This window comes from Podarcis filfolensis (genome assembly GCF_964270895.1).
Source record: "Podarcis filfolensis genome assembly, chromosome: 3".
In the NCBI taxonomy this organism is placed as follows: Eukaryota; Metazoa; Chordata; class Lepidosauria; order Squamata; family Lacertidae; genus Podarcis; species Podarcis filfolensis.
Window position 1 is genome coordinate 100,264,345 of NC_139606.1, and position 19,783 is coordinate 100,284,127.

Genomic DNA, 19,783 nt, shown 5'->3' on the forward strand with positions numbered 1-19,783 from the left:
TAGATTTTCCTATATATGGCTGCCATCTTTTCCCTTCTAAGGACACTCTGGAGCAGAGAAGCAGCCACTGGGTGGGCATTACATGAATTGCATGCATCTGAATGTGTCTAATGGACCTCAGATATTCAGAATAGTGTAAGGTAAGTTTTCATAAATCTTCATGAAGAGCAACCTTGTGGAGCAGCGAGCATCCAAGCTCCTCACATATTTTAGAACCCTAGAAAACCAGGGTATGAAAGTAGAGGAGACCACCCCCAAGTTTGCCCTCCATGAGCTGGAAGGCAACTGGAACTGTGACAGATATCTCTAGAACATGCATAAATACCATATTGGGTTGCTTTGGTGTGGCATGGCTTCCATAACTCCCCTTACCAATATGTCCAAAATGCATGATTAAAAAATGCAGCTGTTGAGATGATGAAGGCACATCTGAAGCTTTCTCCTAGACAGGAAAACTCTCTGTGCCTTGTGACCCTGAAAGGCAGAGAAATGTTATGATTGCAGCAGTAGAATCATAGAATCATAGAATCATAGAGTTGGAAGAGACCACAAGGGCCACAAGGGCCATCGAGTCCAACCCCCTGCCAAGCAGGAAACACCATCAGAGCACTCCTGACATATGGTTGTCAAGCCTCTGCTTAAAGACCTCCAAAGAAGGAGACTCCACCACACTCCTTGGCAGCAAATTCCACTGTCGAACAGCTCTTACTGTCAGGAAGTTCTTCCTAATGTTTAGGTGGAATCTTCTTTCTTGTAGTTTGGATCCATTGCTCCGTGTCCGCTTCTCTGGAGCAGCAGAAAACAACCTTTCTCCCTCCTCTATGTGACATCCTTTTATATATTTGAACATGGCTATCATATCACCCCGTAATCTGTATGAACAGACCACTGATCTGTTGTCTAGTCCAGAGGTGAGGAACCTGCAGATGTTGTTGGACTATAACTCCCACTTTCCCTGATCCTTGGCCAGTGCAGGCTAGGGCTGATGGGAGTTGGAGTCCAGCAACTCCGGTAGAGTTGCAGGCTCTGCGCCACTGGTCTAGTCCACCTGACCCCAGCTCTGTGGGGTCTCAGGCAAGAGTTGTTCCTAGCTCTGTGCCTGGAATCCTTTTAACTGGAGGTGCCATAGATTGAACCCCACTCACCCAGAAACAGAAAGGTGAGTGAAAGGGATGCCTTTTCTCCCAACTGATTTCCATCCCTGACAACAAGTACTAATCTTTGCTCAGCCATACACACCTGAAGTAAAGGGTCTTGTGATGTGTCGATGAATAAAACAGGGGGGAAAGCATCCTAAAGCAAGACAAAAATTAAAGTTTTACTATGTTGCTACCTGATGGCATATATCCTGACTCGGCCCAGATCTGTTAAATTAATGACCAAAGCAGAAACTAAGCTTCTACTTAGGTTTTGTTTATCATAGAGTAGTGGATCTGAGGCATTGGGGGGTGGGATTCAGTGTGTGGGGTGGGTGAGGGGTAGGAGGCTTGTGGGGAGTGTAGAGGCAAACAGAATGTGATTGTATGTGAGAGCAGCCCCATGCTGATGTGATAATAAATTCAAATTTCTCATTTCTGTAGAAAGTTGACCACAGGCACTTCATCAATCAGTATTTTGATTTGTAATGTGTTCCATATGGCCCTCAGTCATTACTTAATGGGGAACATCCCATCTGCAAACATCTGACTCCAAGCTCAGAATCGGCAGAGCTCCTCAGGTTTCAACCACGTTTTCCCAGAAACTGAACACTCAGCAGCATATTCATTTTTTTCCCCTTGACAACCGCCGCTAATGAGAAACAGCCCGGTGCCTCACCAAGACAGTTACGGCCGTGAATATTTCATATTAACAGGGAGAAAATCCCAGGCTTCGTTGAAATGATGAATATGCCTAAAGTGCACTGCCATGCCAATAACATCCTCAAAAGACCTTTCCTGCCCTGCGTGAAGATTTGCGAATCTCTTATTTGATGCAATCTTGCGCTGTATTTATTTTGCATGTTTTTCTAGTCACTTCCTCCGTCAGATGATGCTTGGTGATGACTTGAGAATTACTGTCAAGACACAATGCGATGGGGTGATATGCAACCATAGGGCTTTTCCGGGGCCCAGACTTAATTGGAATGTCAAGGACATGTGAAGCAGTAATTGAAAGTATCACTCGGCACATACAGAAGGTAGCTACCTCACTGCTGAATAACCTGGGATTGTGGCAGAGTTCAGGGCACTTGTCCTCCAGATGTTTTTGGACTTCAACTCTCATCAGTTTCAGCCAGGACTGATGAAGGAGGAGATAGGATACAGTGGTACCTCTGGATGCGAACGGGATCCATTTCGGAGCCCCGTTTGCATCCTGAGCAGAACACAACCCACATCTGCGTGTGCGCGAGTCGCAATTCACCACTTCTGTGCATGCGCATGATGTCATTTTGAGCATCTGTGCATGCGTGAGCGGCGAAACCCAGAAGTAACTCGTTCCGTTACTTCCAGGTTGCTGCGGAGCACAACCTAAAAATGCTCAACCTGAAGCGACTTTAACCCGAGGTATGACTGTATTTTCATTCTATGAACTTCATTGAGATAACTTGGGATCCAAACCCACATCTCTAAGATGTATTCTTGAGCACATTGGTTTATCTGAGATGCAAGATTCACAAGGTGACTTGTCAGAACTGGGCCATTGTTAAGAAGACAGTTGATTAAGACAGTTAATGATTGCACCCTGCCCAGAGACTAAGAATGGATCAGGATCCCTCGACTTCAATCTAACTTCAAAATGCTTATTTCTTTTGGAAAGCCCTTAAGCTCAGTGGTAGAGCACATTCTTTGCGCGCAAAAGATTCCGGGTTCAGTTCCCTCTGTCTCCAAGCAGAGCTGGGAAACAGTGGTGTAGCGTGTGTTGCTGGCTCCCAGGGCTGCGCCGAGGGGGTGGGAGAGAAATGGGCAAACTACGCATTATTATTATTATTATTATTATTATTATTATTATTATTATTATTATTACTGGAGAGCTGCTGCCGGTCAGTGTGTTAACAATCCTGAGCAAGATGGCCCATGAGCTCTTACCCTTTTACCCTTTCAGGGGGAAATCCTGCACATTTAAAAAAAAATTTTAGAAAGTTAGAAGCCTGTTGTCAATTGCTTATCAATGGCCCATTTGCAATATTAAGCCTTCATCTATTTAGGATCAATATAAGATGCATTCTGAAAAGGAAAGGACTTATAATGCTTCTGAAGACATTTGCAAATTCTGGAGAAGTTATTCCATTGACGTGAGGAGTGCGGAACTGCATCCCTCAGCCTAACTATGTGAGATATGGTAGCACAGAGAGGGAGTGATGGAGTGGCAGAGAGAGAGGAGGAGAGAGAGAGAGAGACTTGTAATGTTGCAAACCCATGGCCCTTCTAAAACTGGCACCATCCACGGCCAGTTCCAACTCCACCTCCAACACATTGCTCCCAAAGGAATGCATCCATCAGCAGGGGGGAAGAGGTTCCTCCCGCACACTTTCAAGTTTCCCAGATCTCTCTTAATTTTCAGACATGGTGCAGGAAGAAGCATCTTTATCTGCACGTTGGCATATTGTAGTATGTGCTGCGTAACATGCTCCTGAGAATGAGAAACACATTGTGTCCAGGGAGACAGCTCCTTTTTAAAAAGAAAAAAGAAAAATGTTCTGTTAATGATAACGTGGCCAACATTGCTTTGCGTGCATAATGGGATAACATTGTGAAGGAAAGAATACTGCCTCTAATACACACAATCCATCATGGCTCAGGGACAATGCCAAACTGTGGGTTGAGTAAAAAGTAATTGTTTGGACACTTTTCCCGCAACATTTTCCTACTCCCATGTGATTTATGATGCCCACTACCTATCTGTTTCTAACCAAACTTTTAAAAAATTCAGAGACAGGTTTTTTTAATTTAGCAATTGTTTATGAAATGAATTGTTAAATTGGCCTATTGTCCAGAGGGTATTACTCACTAAAATGATTTATCTAAGCAGATTTTTCCATGAATTAGAAACTATAACCCTCTTTTAAATTTTTGTTTTTGAAAAAAAAAATGTTTACATTGGGGCTAAAGCTGTGTCAGAGCATTCAACTCTCACAAAATGTATGAAGGCATGAAGAAAGCCTTTAGACCAACAGTTGGGAAAAATACACCGCTGAAAACCTTGCCTGGAGAGATCATCACAGACCACTGCAGGTAGATGAAGTGATGGGTGGAGGACTATGGGGAACTTTACTCATGGCCCAGTATACCTGAAGGAGCATCTCCACTCCCATCGTTCAGCCCAGACACTGAGGTCCAGCTCCAAGGGCCTTCTGGCAGTTACCTCACTGCGAGAAGTGAGGTTACAGGGAACCAGGCAGAGGGCCTTCTCGATAGTGGTGCCTGCCCTGTAGAACACCCTCCCATCAGATGTAAAAGAAATAAACATCTATCTGACTTTTAGAAGACATCTGACGGCAGCCCTGTTTAGGGAAGTTTTTAATGTTTGAAGTTTTACTCTGTTTTAGTCCTCTGTTGGGAGCCGCCCAGAGTGGCTGGGGAAACCCAGCCTGATGGGCGGGGTATAAATGTTGTTGTTGTTGTTGTTGTTGTTGTTGTTGTTGTTGTTGTTGTAAAATATGGTCTCTGACACAGCAGTTGACACTGTCCAGACTCTGTCTGTCATGGAAGAGCTGGGTGTCCCTCCCTCCCCTGATGAAATGAAGAACGCCATCAACTCCCAGGCATATGGTGAAATCTCAGGACAAGATGGAACCAGTACTGAAAGCCAGTCTCAATTCCTCCCTCATGGGACACCTCCGCGGTCTTCTCTTGCAGTGTTGGGAAACCGGATTCGGGTCACAAGACCTGTGTGACTCCAGCATTGTGACCCTCTGCAAAAAAAAAAAGTGGCTGTAACAACTATTGTGGAATCTCTCTGCTGCGTACTGTGGGGAAAGCCTCCACTCATTTGGTTCTCATAAGATTGCAGTCACTCGCAGGCAGGGTCTATCCCGAGTCGAAATGCGGCTTTGGAGCTCAGAGGTCAACAGTCAACATGATTTTCCCGCTGTGCCAGCTGCAGGAGAAATGCTGAGACCTGATGAAGGCCTTGGACCTCATCCGCCGAAAAGGACTGCTCTCCAAGACAGGATGCCCACCTAAGCTCCACAAGAAGATTGTGTCCTTCCTCAAGAACATGCGTGGCACTCTCCAATATGACAGCTCATCCTCGGATGCCTTCCCTATAGAGAGTGATGTGAAGTAGGGCTGTGTTCTCCCTCCAACTGTCTTTGGCATAGTCTTCTCCCTATGCCCTCAGCTTAACTTAAGACAGTGTGTACATCCATTCAAGGAGTGAAAGGCGCATCTTCATGCCAAGACAAAAAGTGTGATAGGTCCTTCTTTAGAGTTTTCTTTTTTTAAAAAAAATAATATTTATTAAGAGTTTCAAGAATACAAAAAAGAAGAAAAAGAAAAAATGCATAAAAACCAATACAACAACACAACAACAAAAGAAAAAAAAAGAAAAAATACAAATCCCATATTACATATCTTTATCTTTCATTTACTTGTTTCCTTGACCTCCTCACACCTCCCTTTTTGTGTTCTAGCTTAATTAGTTGTTTCAGCAAATTCTTTCCATCTTTCTCAATTTTTATTGAATAATTTATCTTAACAGTCTAACCTATTAATTAACTCAGCAGATCCTTTCCATCTTTCAACATATTCTGTTATTCAATTTGCCTTAATTTATTTAACGTTATCTTATCGTAAAATACCTTAGGACTTAAAACTTAATACTTATTTATACATAACTCCTTATATCATTTCTACTTAAGCCAGATAGTTTCATTCCAACATTTTCCCTAATATTCATTAATTTTACACTAATTCCCGAAGTAAAAATTTTTCTTTATAGACTTTCTTCCAATTTTCATCCACCGTCCCTTCTTCCTGGTCTCGGGTTATGTCAGTCCTTACTGTCCATTCCATCTAGTCCATCAACCTGGTAATCTGATGTCCGAGGCTCTTAAATCTCTTCCATGCCCCTTCTGCAGATCTTCTTCTTGTTGTTTATACTTGCACTTTTCCTTGTCTTTTGTTGGTCTCTTTCTTAATTTCTTTCCTTTCTCATTGAGGAGTAGGTCTCTGGGGAATTCCAGCCCATAATTATCTCCATCTCCCCTCATCAGACCAGCCCCCTCCAAACAGTCCCCCTTTCTCCATTATGCGCACAGGAGATGAGGGCTCACTCTTGGACACTCCCTTAACAACCTGTGGAGACGCCTCCCCCTGGTCAAATTGACCCCCCCGCAACAGGTTATGGGTATCAGCAATAAAGATAAGCAACGTTCGTGCGTGTGAGAGGGCTGCAGCCAAAGGCCAGCAAGGAGAAGCTGGTGCCAGCAGAAGCGAAGGGAGCTCGCTGGGAAGTAAAAGCTGCAGGCAGAATCGGCTGAGGAGCAGCCAGAGGCCAGCTAAGGGTAGCTGGTGCCAGCCAGGAGTTCGCTGGGAGGATCTGATCTACCGGACCGGGAGGTACCTGTAAGTAAGCTGGGCCCCCGGGGAGAGATGGCAGACAGCCAGGAATCGCGTACAGTCCCTTTTGAAGAGGCAGACGGGAAGAAGCCCTGGGGAGAGTGGCAGGCACTGAGAGGAGTGGGAGCCACATCAGAGGGGGCCAGACGCCAGCTTGAGGGACGTCCAGGAGGGGCTGAGGAACGCCCTGGAAGCCCAAAGTGGGCTAAAGCCGTGTCTGAAAGCTGCTGCGATGCTTTGACACGCCAGAGAGATGAGCAGCCGTGTGCTGGGAAGCTGCTGAAAGCTGGAAAGAGGAAAGCAGTGGCAAGCTGTTCCTCTGGAGGTTTCGCACCAGAGTTTGGGGGTGCAGGCCAGAAAGGCCATTCCAAGGGTCTTGAGAGTGCCCAGGCTGTTTGGCAGGAGCTGGAGGGGGTTTGCAGAGAAACCACAGAGCTGGAAGCCAAAAGCCATTTTCCCAACGGCAGAAAAGCCTCAAGGAGGAGTGCTGCTGGAAAGGTTGGGGGGGCAGAAAAGACCAAAGGCAAAGTTGCAAAGTTTTCCGTTCGGAGATGTTTTGCTTGCGGTTCTCCGGAGCACCTGCGCAGAAGCTGTCCACAGCGAGACAAAGGGCAGGAAGGTCCCAAGGACATTTCCCATGGGAACCAGGCGGGTTTCCATGGCAACTGGGCCTGCAGAGGGAGCAGGCGTGAGAAACAGAAGACGTTGACTGCTTCGATGGCTATTGTGGAAAACACCACCTGCATCGAGAGCTCCAAGGTCGGGAGGAGCAGGAAGTCAGTTGCTAAGGCAACAAAGAAGGACAACTCCAGTGGGGGGAGGGTCCTACGTTGGGTTGTTGACTCAGCTGCGAATGCCCATTTGGTAACAGCGCCACCTGATGGACAAATGTGGAACTGCAAAGCTGTTTCAACTGAGAAAACTGTTAGATTTGCTACAGGTGCACAGGGCCGTGTAACCCATATTTCTAACATGTTTGTCCCTTTTTTACAGGCTGAATTGAAGGTTTATGTTCTCCCTGAGATAAAGCATTGCTTGCTGTCTGTACCTTCTCTTTTACAGGAGGGATATTCTGTGAGTTTTGAAAAAAATGTTTGTACCATTTCCAGAGGTGGAGAGCAACTGGTACGTGTTGGGAGAAATCAGAACAATCTCTTTGTTCTGGAATCACCTCTCGAGGGTGAGGGGAATGCCGGGAAAGCCACTGATCACACACATGTGTCGTGTGCTTGCGTGTGGCACAAGAGGATGTCACATGGGTCCTGCGAGGACGTCCAGATGTTATCAGAGTGCACCAAAGGTTGCAAGGTAAAAGAGTGTGGGAAACCTTTGAATTGCAAGGCTTGCAGGAAAGCCAGAAACAAGGGATTTGATGATCCCAGAGTGGAGAGGGTGACCACAAAGCCTTTTGAGCTTATGCATGCAGACCTTATAGGTATGCCTCAGCCAAGTCTGGGCAAAGCCAGGCATCTGCTGGTGCTGACAGATGATTTTAGCAGGAACGCATGGGCGTTCACGCTGAAAGCTAAGGAGGAAGCAGCGCAACTGATCAAAGATTGGGTTGCAGAGGTGGAACAGAGGTTCTCCACCAAGGTGCAAGGTTTCCAGTTTGACCGTGGTTCTGAGGTCACTGGGTCTGCTCTAAAGGGTTTCTTTCGCCAGAGGGGGATACGTCACAAGGTGACTTCTCCTCAAGAGAGTGGCGTGGCAGAGCTGAGGAGTAAAGCCCTGGTTAGAGCATCCGAAATCCTACTGGATGACTCTGGTTTGCCTCACAGTTTTTGGGGGGAGGCGGTAAAAACGGCCAATTTCTCGATGAACAGGTGCTACAATGCAGTGGTAGGTGACACCCCGTATTTCCTGCTTCATCGGCAGAAGCCGCTTGTGCATTTCTTTCGCACTTTTGGTTGCAGGGCCATGGTGCCTGTACCAAAGTGGTTGCAGCAAGAAGGTGGTCCAAGGTACCAGGAAATGATCTTCTGTGGGTATGAACCCGCGACCAAGGGGTGGAGGTTCGCATACCCAGAAGGTGATCAGACCAAGCTTCTGGTCAGCAAGCATGCTGAGTTCAAAGAGCAGCAGGGAAATAGGTCAAGGCGCAAAGTCAGCCATGACGCTGTCTCAGATTGTCTGTCTGAATCCGAATCTGAGCAGGAGGGAGAGCCAGGTAATGGTGATCTGGTCGATGATCAGGATCAGGACCAGGGGGAGGCGTCTCCACAGGTTGTTAAGGGAGTGTCCAAGAGTGAGCCCTCATCTCCTGTGCGCATAATGGAGAAAGCTCACAGACGTGTCAAGTCAGAGGGGGAGTCTTCTGATGAGGAAGACGCCCAAGCTGGCCCCAGTGGGTCAGGAGAGGAACCCCAGTTTGTGCCCAGACGGTCTTCAAGGGCAACAAAGGGGATTCCACCTGAGAGGTTTCAGGTCTCAAATGCGTGGGTTGGTTTCGCACAGTGCGAACCTGAGGTTTGTGAGGTTCAACAGGTGCCTAACAACGATGCCAGGAAGGGGCGGAAGGCAATGGGGAAGGTGTTGAACACTCAGAGGTCCCCTCAGAACGTGATTCGAGAGGGGGTGTTGAGAGAGTCAGAACATACAGGGTTAAGAGTTCTGAGTGATGACGCCTCACATTCTGAGGGCGGGCAGAGAACACGGAAGGGGCGTGGATCTCTGTGTGTTTGCCAGTCTGTGTGTTACGCTCCACGGAGAAAGGAGCCATGAGTTGCGACTCACCGGGAAGATTTACGATGTGTTGATCTGTACGGAATAAAGACTTTAAGATAAGGAGAGCTGCGTGTCAGCCTGAGTTATTGCCACCACACGACAGAACGTTTCAAGCTTATACATCCGCTGTGTGTTTACTCTGCTGAGTCAAAGGTCTTCGGAAGGGCCAGCTGATGAGGCGCAGGGAAGTGTGCCGGACCCCTGGACTAAATTGACCCCCCCGCAATACCCACTCCCCGCAGTCATCAGTGTAATCCCAAAAATATTTAACAGCCTATTTCAAAGTCCCTCCGAAGTTAAGAGCCTCCTCAGCTCCAGGCTCCCCCTAGCCCACTCCAAATTCAATCTTCAAAAACAGCGGCTTATGCTCCTGCAGGGTCTCGGATCTCTCCATTTGTATTACTTGAGGTGCAACCGCAACCTCCTCCATTATCATCTGCCCTTGCACTTGCCCAGTCGAACCAGTTTCCTGAGTTGGTCCCTGTATGATTTCTGTGTCAGTATTCCCTGTTTGTCCGCATTTACTGACTACAACAGTCATCAAATCCATCTTCTCATTCATCAAATCCACCTTCTCATGCAACTGCTCCAACAAAGCATTTGTCTTGCAAAGAGCAAGCACCAAAACTTCCTCCCAACACATTTTTATTCAAGGTCAAAAGACTGGTCCCATGATCTTAATCTCGCAGCTGTAGAGTCCCCAAGTAGACTGCAGCAACAATTTAGCAAGCTCCCTCTAGAGGAGACAATTTCTATTTGTGTCCATCTTTTTAAAGCATATCCAACAAAGGAAAGTTACTTTCATTTTTCAAATATTTTGTTTCTTTAGAATGCAAAAGGCAACATTGGAATCAGGTTGTTTCTCTTTTTTAGCTATCTGTCAAAATGTTCCATTCACACTCAATGAACGCCTCTGACAATTTCTGTCTCTGACACCCCGTTCCCAGGTTTGAGACGGTGGAAACTTATCTCTCTTCACTCCCTCTCCTGCAGGTTTGAACAGTCAAAATCCCCCCCCCCTTTTCTCCTGCTTCCAAGGGGGTTTTAGTGGTTATAAATGAAGGAAATTTCGACCTTTACGAACAACTTTCCAGGCTATTAGCTTACAAGGTTTTTGCTTCAGTCTATTTACAAAAAGCGGAAGGCGGACTTCCTGTTTTGAACCTTCCCGCTTCGGTGCCAAATTAGGGTGTTTCTTGATCCAATTTTCCGTTTCTACTCACGGGTACTTGTTTAGAGTCCAACTGTCCACAGGAAAAAGTCAGCGCTCTCCGGCAATGGCTGTGCGGCTTCCCTCCGTGAAAGTAGCAATCAGTTCGCAGCACCGCGCCGCTCACCCCACTTCGCTCCGGAGCCCCAAAATGGGGTTCCCCACAAGTAGGGGGCGCTCCTGGTGCCCTGACGAACCCCACATTCCCAGGCTTCCTCCACCTGGGATTTCTAGCAGGTCCCCACCTTCGCCGCGGCAGGAAGACCCAGTTTCCACGGAGCCAGTTCCTCCAACTGGCGCTAACCTGGAAGTCCTTCTTTAGAGTTTTCTATACCATTACCAACACCTTGAATTGGACCCTTTAGCATCCAGGCATCCAGTGCAGGGCCTTAATGATTGATGTTTTACGATCACTTCTCACTGTCCCGCATAATAGCCTGGCAGAAGCATTCTCCATTAGATACAGCATCCAGGCCGTTTTCGAGGATAGCCCTATGCAGAATGCATTGCAATAGTCCAATTGTGATTTGCATAGGAAAATTTCCATAAAACCCTCATCAGACATTTCCTCTCCCCGTCTCGATCGGATTACTCTGCCCACCTGCAATTCTATAGACATGTGCCTGGACGTCATCCCCATGGAACGCAATGAGACTTATTTCCAAGTAGATATTAATAGATGTGTACCATTAGTCGCAAACAGGTGCTTCTCCATGCTATCAAAAAAATTATATGACCCAGGATCCTTTGCGCTAATATGTGAAAGTTAAATTGGCAAAAATGATCAATGTTTGTAGTGCAGACACGCTCCGGGTAATTAATCTTCTGGTGACATTTTGCACATGGGAATGTAACTTTCTGGAAGTGGGGGAAGCACCTCTGCTGTGGGACCCCCACCAACCTGAATTTCTGGAAGGAAGTTCCATGTTAGTCTGTTGTTGCAAAAACAAAACAAAACCTTACACCATAATAAATTTGTTAAGTTGTTAAGGTGTCACAAGACCCTTTATTGATTTTCCCAGTGGCTCTAGGGATCCTAGAAAAACTTTCATGATTGCAGGATAAATCATTATTATTTCCTTTCCTTTTAATTTTTTATATTTTGGGAGGGAAGGTCCTTGCTCATTGTGTTTGACCCAGCAAGGCTGCATCCAGTTCCCAGAGAAAAGTCTGTGTGATGTTGCAGAGATGTGCAGATGCTTGCGAATGGGATATCATCATAGCAGAGTGAGCACACAGCTGCCTGAGCAATGCTTTGTGGTCATCGCTCAGAAATGCTTACATGCAGGCACTTTGCTCATGGGAACTGTGAAAAGAGGCTTTCTTTGGACTGTAATTTCAAATCACGCAGCCCAGTCACCTTCCAAGTGTTGAATCCTGGCAGGAAATTGTGGCAGAATGTGTCATTCTCTAATGGGAGAAAGAAAGAACCAAAGGACGCTAATTTGAGTAAGGGCTCACCAGACTTTAGCCTTAGAGCATGGGTAGGCAAACTAAGGCCCAGGGGGCGGATCCGGCCCAATCGCCTTCTCAATCCGGCCCGCGAACAGTCCGGGATTCAGTGTATTTTTACATGAGTAGAATGTATCCTTTTATTTAAAATGCTTCTCTGGGTTATTTGTGGGGCATAGGAATCTGTTCATTTCCCCCCCAAAATATAGTCTGGCCCCCTACAAGGTCTGAGGGACAGTGGACCGGCCCCCTGCTGAAAAAGTTTGCTGACCCCTGCCTTAGAGCATGCTTGTGCTGCCAGGTGCCTTAACCCAAAGAACATGGAAAGTAGAAGACCACTGTTTTACTATGTATATCTCCTGATGATGATGATGATAATAATAATAATAATAATAATAATAATAATAATAACAACAACAACAACAACAACAACAACAATTTATTATTTATACCCCGCCCATCTGGCTAGCCTCCCCAGCCACTCTGGGCGGCTTCCATAGAAACCAAAAATACAGTAAAATATCACACATTAAAAACTTCCCTGAACAGGGCTGCCTTAAGATGTCTTCTGAATGTCAGGTAGTTGTTTATTGCTTTGACATCTGCTGGAAGGGCGTTCCACAGGGCGGGCGCCACTACCGAGAAGGCCCTCTGCCTGGTTCCCTGTAGCTTTGCTTCTCGCAATGAGGGAACCGCCAGAAGCCCCTCGGCGCTGGACCTCAGCGTCCGGGCAGAATGATGGGGGTGGAGACGCTCCTTCAGGTATACTGGACCGAGGCCGTTTAGGGCTTTAAAGGTCAGCACCAACACTTTGAATTGTGCTCGGAAACGTACTGGGAGCCAATGTAGGTCTTTCAAGACCGGTGTTATATGGTCTCGGCGGCCGCCCCCAGTCACCAGTCTAGCTGCCGCATTCTGGATTAGTTTTAGCTTCCGAGTCACCTTCAAAGGTAGCCCCACGTAGAGTGCATTGCAGTAGTCCAAGCGGGAGATAACCAGAGCATGCACCACTCTGGCGAGACAGTCCGCAGGCAGATAGGGTCTCAGCCTACGTACCAGATGGAGCTGGTAAACAGCTGCCCTGGACACAGATTTGACCTGTGCCTCCATGGACAGCTGTGAGTCCAAAATGACTCCCAGGCTGCGCACCTGGTCCTTCAGGGGCACAGTTACCCCATTCAGGACCAGGGAATCCTCCACACCTGCCCGCCTCCTGTCCCCCAAAAACAGTACTTCTGTCTTGTCAGGATTCAACCTCAATCTGTTAGCCGCCATCCATCCTCCAACCGCCTCCAGACACTCACACAGGACCTTCACCGCCCTCACTGGTTCTGATTTAAAAGAGAGGTAGAGCTGGGTATCATCCGCATACTGCTGAACACCCAGCCCAAACCTCCTGATGATCTCTCCCAGCGGCTGCATGTAAATGTTGAAAAGCATGGGGGAGAGGACAGAACCCTGAGGCACCCCACAAGTGAGAGTCCAGGGGTCTGAACACTCATCCCCCACCACCACTTTCTGAAGACGGCCCAGGAGGAAGGAGCGGAACCACTGTATGACAGTGCCCCCAGCTCCCAGCCCCTCAAGACGGTCCAGAAGGATGTTATGGTCGATGGTATCAAACGCCGCTGAGAGATCCAGCAGAACTAGGAAACAGCTCTCACCTTTGTCCCTAGCCCGCCGGAGATCATCAACCAGTGCGACCAAGGCAGTTTCAGTCCCATGATGAGGCCTGAATCCCGACTGGAAGGGATCCAAATGGTCCGCTTCTTCCAGGCGTGCCTGGAGTTGTTCGGCAACCGCTCGCTCAATCACCTTGCCCAAGAATGGAAGATTTGAGACTGGGCGATAGTTGGCCATCGTGACCGCATCTAAAGATGGTTTTTTAAGAAGCGGTTTAATAACCGCCTCTTTCAGCGGGTCTGGGAAGGCTCCCTCACGGAGGGAAACATTCACTACCCCACGAAGCCCATCGCCCAGTCCTTCCCGGCTAGCTTTTATAAGCCAGGATGGGCAAGGATCCAGGAGACAGGTGGTTGGTTTCACTCGTCCAAGCAGCCTGTCCACATCCTCGGAGGTAACAGATTGGAAATGATCCCACTCAACTTGACTAGACAGGACTCTAGCACTCTCCCGCCCCAGCCCTGCTCCCACGGTGGAGTCTACTTCTTCCCGAATCTGAGTGATTTTATCTGCAAAAAACTTTGCAAAATCATTGCAGGAGAACATGTGGCCCGTACTGGGCCCCGATGTTGCAGGTGGTTCCGCAAATTGTGAACCACCTGAAAAAGTCTCCTGCTGCTGTTTTCTGCAGATGCAATAGAGGCGGTGAAGAAATTCTTCTTCGCCATCGCTATCGCCACTTGGTAGACTCGACGTTGAGCTCTAACCTGTGTCCGGTCAGATTCGGAATGAGTTATCCACCACCAGCGCTCTAGCCGTCTCAACGATTGTTTCATTGCCCTCAGATCCGTGGAAAACCACGGGGCTGTCCGGGCTCCATGCAATCGGAGAGGGCGCTTCGGAGCCAAACAGTCAATAGCCCTGGTTAACTCCACATTCCAGCGGGCCACCAGGGAATCAGCTGAAAGGCCATCAACATGGGATAAAGCATCCCCTACCACTCTCTGGAAACCATTTGGATCCATTAAGTGGCGGGGGCGGACCATCCGAATTGGTCCCACCTCCCTGCAGAGCGGATGGGTCGCAGAGAAGTCCAGTTGCACCAGGAAGTGATCTGACCATGGCACTTCTTTCGTTTCGCTTTTACTTAGTGTCAGATCACCAACATCCATAGAGGTAAACACCAGGTCCAAGGCATGTCCGCGGCTATGGGTTGGGCCAGACTTATTCAGGGACAGCCCCATGGAGGCCATGCTTTCCACGAAGTCCCGAGCGGCCCCTTGTAAGGTCGTGTCGGCATGGATGTTAAAATCCCCTAGGACGACCAAGCTAGGTGTCTCCAGGAGAACATCCGCCACGACCTGAAGCAGCTCAGGCAGGGAATCCTTGGTGCAGCGGGGAGGTCGGTACACCAAAAGGAATCCTGTACTGCCCCTATTGCCCAACTTCCAGAACATGCACTCGGAAAACTGGGTCTTCCCAATAGGATGCCTGGTGCAAACTAATGACTTCCTAAAAATCACTGCAACCCCCCCTCCCCGCCCACATGACCTGGGTTGCTGTGCGTAAGAGAAACCTGGTGGACAAGCAGCGGCAAGGACAGGCCCATCTGCTTCATCCAACCAAGTCTCTGTTACACATGCCAGGTCAAGTCCTCCATCCATGATCAAGTCATGGATGGCAGTGGTCTTATGAATCATTGACCTGGCATTGCACAGCAGCACCTTCAGGTCATGTGGGTATCCCTTGCTGATTCTAGTATCCATCCGGTCAGGACCAGACCCGGAGGCAGGAATAGTCCTCAGACAACGACTAAACCTGCCCCCTCTGTAATGACATGGTCTAGTCTTAGCGTAACTCCTCCTCCTACCCGTGATCACTGAGATCGGTTGTCCCAGTGCATCCCCCCCTGTGGAACATGCCCCAGCCAAGTGATAAAAACTATTAATCACTTAGTTGTTGCCAATGTCCCAGTGTATGCCTTTCCAAATGAATTTTAGAAATGCATTTGGAAAAATCTTTTATAAAAAATGCAAATAAACAACAAGACATATTCAACCTAAATTAGGAAGACCCAGGTAACTACCAACCAGTCAGCTTAACATTGATACTAGGTTAGTATCAGATGATGAAACAGATGATGAAACAGTTGGTCTGTCAGCACTTAGACAGGGATAAAGTTATTACTAAGACCTAGTATGAGTTTCTCAAAAACATGTGACACCAGATGATTTTCTGATTGAATTACAAGCTTGGTGGATCAGGGGAAGGCTGTGGATGTAGTGTAACTTGATTTCAGTAGCATGTGAAAAAAGGATCTAGGGGTCTTGATAGACCACAAACTTAACATGAGTCAACAGTGTGATGCAGCGGGGGGGGGGGGGAGATAATGCTATTCTAGGCTGCATCAACAGAAGTATAGTGTCCAGATCAAGGGAAGTAATAGTACCACCCTATTCTGCCCTCATCAGATCACACCTGGAATACTGTGCCCAGTGTCCACAATACAGTGGTACCTCTGGATGCGAACTGGATCCGTTCCGGAGCCCCGTTCGCATCCTGAAGCGAATGCAATCCGCGTCTACGGATCGCAATTTGCCACTTCCGCACATGTGAGTGACGTCATTTTGAGTGTCTGCGCATGCGTGAGTGGTGAAACCCGGAAGTAACGCACTCCATTACTTCCAGGTCACCACGGAGCGCAACCCAAAAATGCTTATCCTGAAGCTACTTCAACCCGAGGTATGACTGTATAAGGAAGATATTGACAAGATGGAACGTGTGCAGAGGAGGGCGGCCAAGATGGTCAAGCGTCTGGAAACTAAGCCTTATGAGGAATGGTTGAGGGAATTGGGTATGGATAGGAGGAGAATGAAAGGAAAAATAATAGCAATGTTCAAATATCTAATGGGCTGTTATGTGGAGGGTGGAGCACGCTTGTTTTCTCCTGCTCTGGAGCATAGGGCCTGTAACAATGGATTCAAGTTACAAGAAAGGAGATTCTGACTAAACATCAGGAAGAACTTTCTGATGGTAAGAGCTGTTCGACAATGGAATGGACTTCCTCGGAAGGTGGTGGGCTCTCCTTCCTCAGAGGTTTTTAAGCAGAGGTTAGACAGCTATCTGTCATGGATGCTTTAGTTATGATTCATGCATTTCAATGAGTTGGACTAGATGCCCCTTGGGGTTATTTCCAACTCTACAATTCTACGATTCTATGACATAGGCATGCTAAACTTCATTCATACCAGTGGGTGTGGTGTGGCACAACAAACATCACTGGACAATGTTTTGTTGCTATTCCCCCCGTTCCCTGACACACCCCTTCCACAAGTGTGTGTTTCTGTTTTTCCTGATTCCCCCGTGAAAATAGCAAGAAGGAACTGTATACAAGTACACAGCCCAAAATTAATTCACTTTACTCCCACAATTTTCCAGGTTAAGGCAGGCTGCAAATGAATTTTTCTGGAATCAAATAACGCAGAAACGAATGCTAAACATGCCCTATAGGCCATTAGTTTCCCAGAAGCGGCTTTTACATTCTGCGAAAGCTCAAATATAATGTGGAAATTTAACAAGTTAGGGAAACGACAAGGAAACGGAATAAACTGCCTCAGACTGTCACTGTATGGAACTGTGAAAAGCCTGCCACTCAAATCACTTCTTGGCAGAATAAACAGTCTTTGTGAGTAAATGTATTTACTACAAAATAAGTCACTGGAAAGGGATTCTATTTGGAGCATAACAAATGAGAATCAACATATTTTTAGCTTTGTTACATTTTAGTGGGATGCACTGACCAACAACGTAGACCCTGACAGTAAGGGGTTCTGTTGTAGTGATGGGGGCGGGGACTGAAGGGAAGGGGAGGTTGAACTCCAAAGACTTGATAAGGGATGCCGAGATGAATTGTGAGCTCTGTTCTCTGTTTTCCAAAGACCGACGAGCTTCTGGTACACTGAAGACCTTTATTCCCTGCCTGTGGGAAAGTGGTGGGCGAAGGCTACATTCTCAGTTACACTCCGCGCATGCAGATTTTAATTAGCTGGGTTAAAAACAAGAGCTGTATCATGAATTTTCCCTGACTCTCCACAGCCTCTCCACGCTCCCCTACACACATACACACACAGGCCACTGGCTTCTGCAAGCTGTAAAAGAAGGCATTACTTAAAATAAAAAAAAAAAGATTGCAGCAGTTTGATATTAAAGGTCATTCATGATAGGAACTTTGTGTGAGGGGAACATCATGTTTATCACAGTGATAAAGAGACGCTCTGTCTCTTCAGCAGTTGTCTGGGGAATAAGGAAACGAATAAATACATGTGGTGGTTGGTAGTTTGACAATTATTAGCGAGCAGGTTGAACTCTGTGGTTGATGTTGTTGTTGTTAATTACCCATCTTTCAGCCTAATTTTCCAGTATGGGACTGAATTTAACCCCCAAATAGTGAACTGTCTGGAAGTGTCCCAACTCCCACCAGCCTTGACCACTAAACTGACCGATGGGACTAGGAATCCAACAACATCTGGCTGACTACAGGTTTTCCATCTTTGCTGCAGACACATGCTTTTCAGTGGAACACGTTCCTGAAAGCCTTTTGGAAACAGAAGGCCAAACAAGACTGACTTTGGTCTGACCTGGCAAGGCAATTCTTATGTTCTGATCAAGGAATATAAAAAAGTTGTTTCTTCAGTTCCATCACACACTAATAATAATAATAATAATTTATATTATTATAATTATTTATACCCTGTCCATCTGGCTGGGTTTCCCCAGCCACTCTGGGCGGCTTCCAACAGAACACTAAAATACAATAATCTACTAAACATTAAAAGCTTCCCTAAACAGGGCTGCCTTCAGATGTCTTCTAAAAGTTTGGTAGTTATTTTTGCCTGGTTCCCTGTAGCTTTGCTTCTCGCAATGAGGGAACCGCCAGAAGGCCCTCGGCGCTGGACCTCAGCGTCCGGGCAGAATGATGGGGGTGGAGACGCTCCTTCAAGTATACTGGACTGAGGCCGTTTAGGGCTTTAAAGGTCAGCACCAACACTTTGAATTGTGCTCGTAAACGTACTGGGAGCCAGTGTAGGTCTTTAAAGACCGGTGTTATATGGTCTCGGCGGCCGCTCCCAGTCACCAGTCTAGCTGCACCACAACACAAAACAGAACCCTTTTTTGCAATCTGTTCAGGGAATGGCTCTTGGATGTCTATTGGACAATGTGCAGTGGGGAAAACTGTGGCCTGCTACCCCTTTCAGATCTGTCTCTACAAATATCTGAGAAATCTCCTTTAAAATAACCCATCAATTGTTCTTGACTCTAGTCTGTCTTGCACGTGTAACTAGCATTGGTTCCCCCATGTGTTGGAGGGGATATAATGAAAGAGGAACCTATTGGCACATGTGGTGGCCTTGCAAAATAAGTGAACAAAATTTGGGAAGAGGCAATAAATGAAATTTCTGAAATGAAACCAAATTGTGTATTTTATCAATTTTTGAGGAGTTGAATACAGACTACAATATGCAAACCGCTTACAATTTTTCTATTATAGCTGCTGGAAGGAGTAATTGGTTTTTTCTTTAAATATTTGGTTCAATAAAGTATCATTTATTCTCATCTCTGAGAAATTGGCATAATTAAAGGGTATTTCAGAGTGCAGATAAACCTATGAATTTTGCCTTGATTTGGTGGCTATTCATTACTTATATGATAAGTGAATCGGGGGATAATAAGTCCCACAGAAATATGGCTTTATTTGGTATTAATATCATTTGTTTTGTATTCTTTCTGTATCAGGTCCATTTTTTTTTGCAACATCTAAGTCACTGGGTAGTCTCTTGTAAATGCACATTATTTTGTGAGGCTGTGAACCCTGGTGGGAGGGGGTTGCACTGTTCCCCCTTCTTTTTATTTATTGTATTTCACATCTTCCAGATTCATATAGATTTAAAAATGAAAAGTGGGGGGGACAGACCAGTGTTGGTAAATGGTCCTCAGTCAAGCGGAGGTGTTACAAAACAGGCTTGAGTCAGTTTAAGTGGAGATGGTGGTCTGTTAATCAAGTGTATAATCTGTATAGCGTTTCTAAAACAGAGGAGCCTGCCAATTTTATGCACTGTGCAAGCCAGGAGTTGTAATGGGCTTCACGGGCTAAAGGAGAAGCTGGTATTCCCAGCTGGCAAACAAGTGAACCAAGGTTAAAAATTCCACTCTGACATTTCACCAAGGGCCTCACAGA

General features: G+C 46.7%; 1 long non-coding RNA gene across 2 annotated transcripts in view; it reads right to left on the minus strand.

Moving 5' to 3' along the window:
- Nucleotides 1–19,783, minus strand: part of LOC310758880 — an 88,122-nt gene that overhangs the window by 28,824 nt on the left and 39,515 nt on the right. Inside the window, exon 3 of one of the 2 annotated variants that reach the window (XR_014546045.1) lies at nt 4,617–4,891. The exons of the other annotated variant lie outside the window; for it this stretch is intronic. This is a non-coding gene — a long non-coding RNA (uncharacterized lncRNA). Of the gene's footprint in view, nt 1–4,616; nt 4,892–19,783 lie in introns of those variants that run through there. 2 annotated transcript variants of the gene reach the window in all.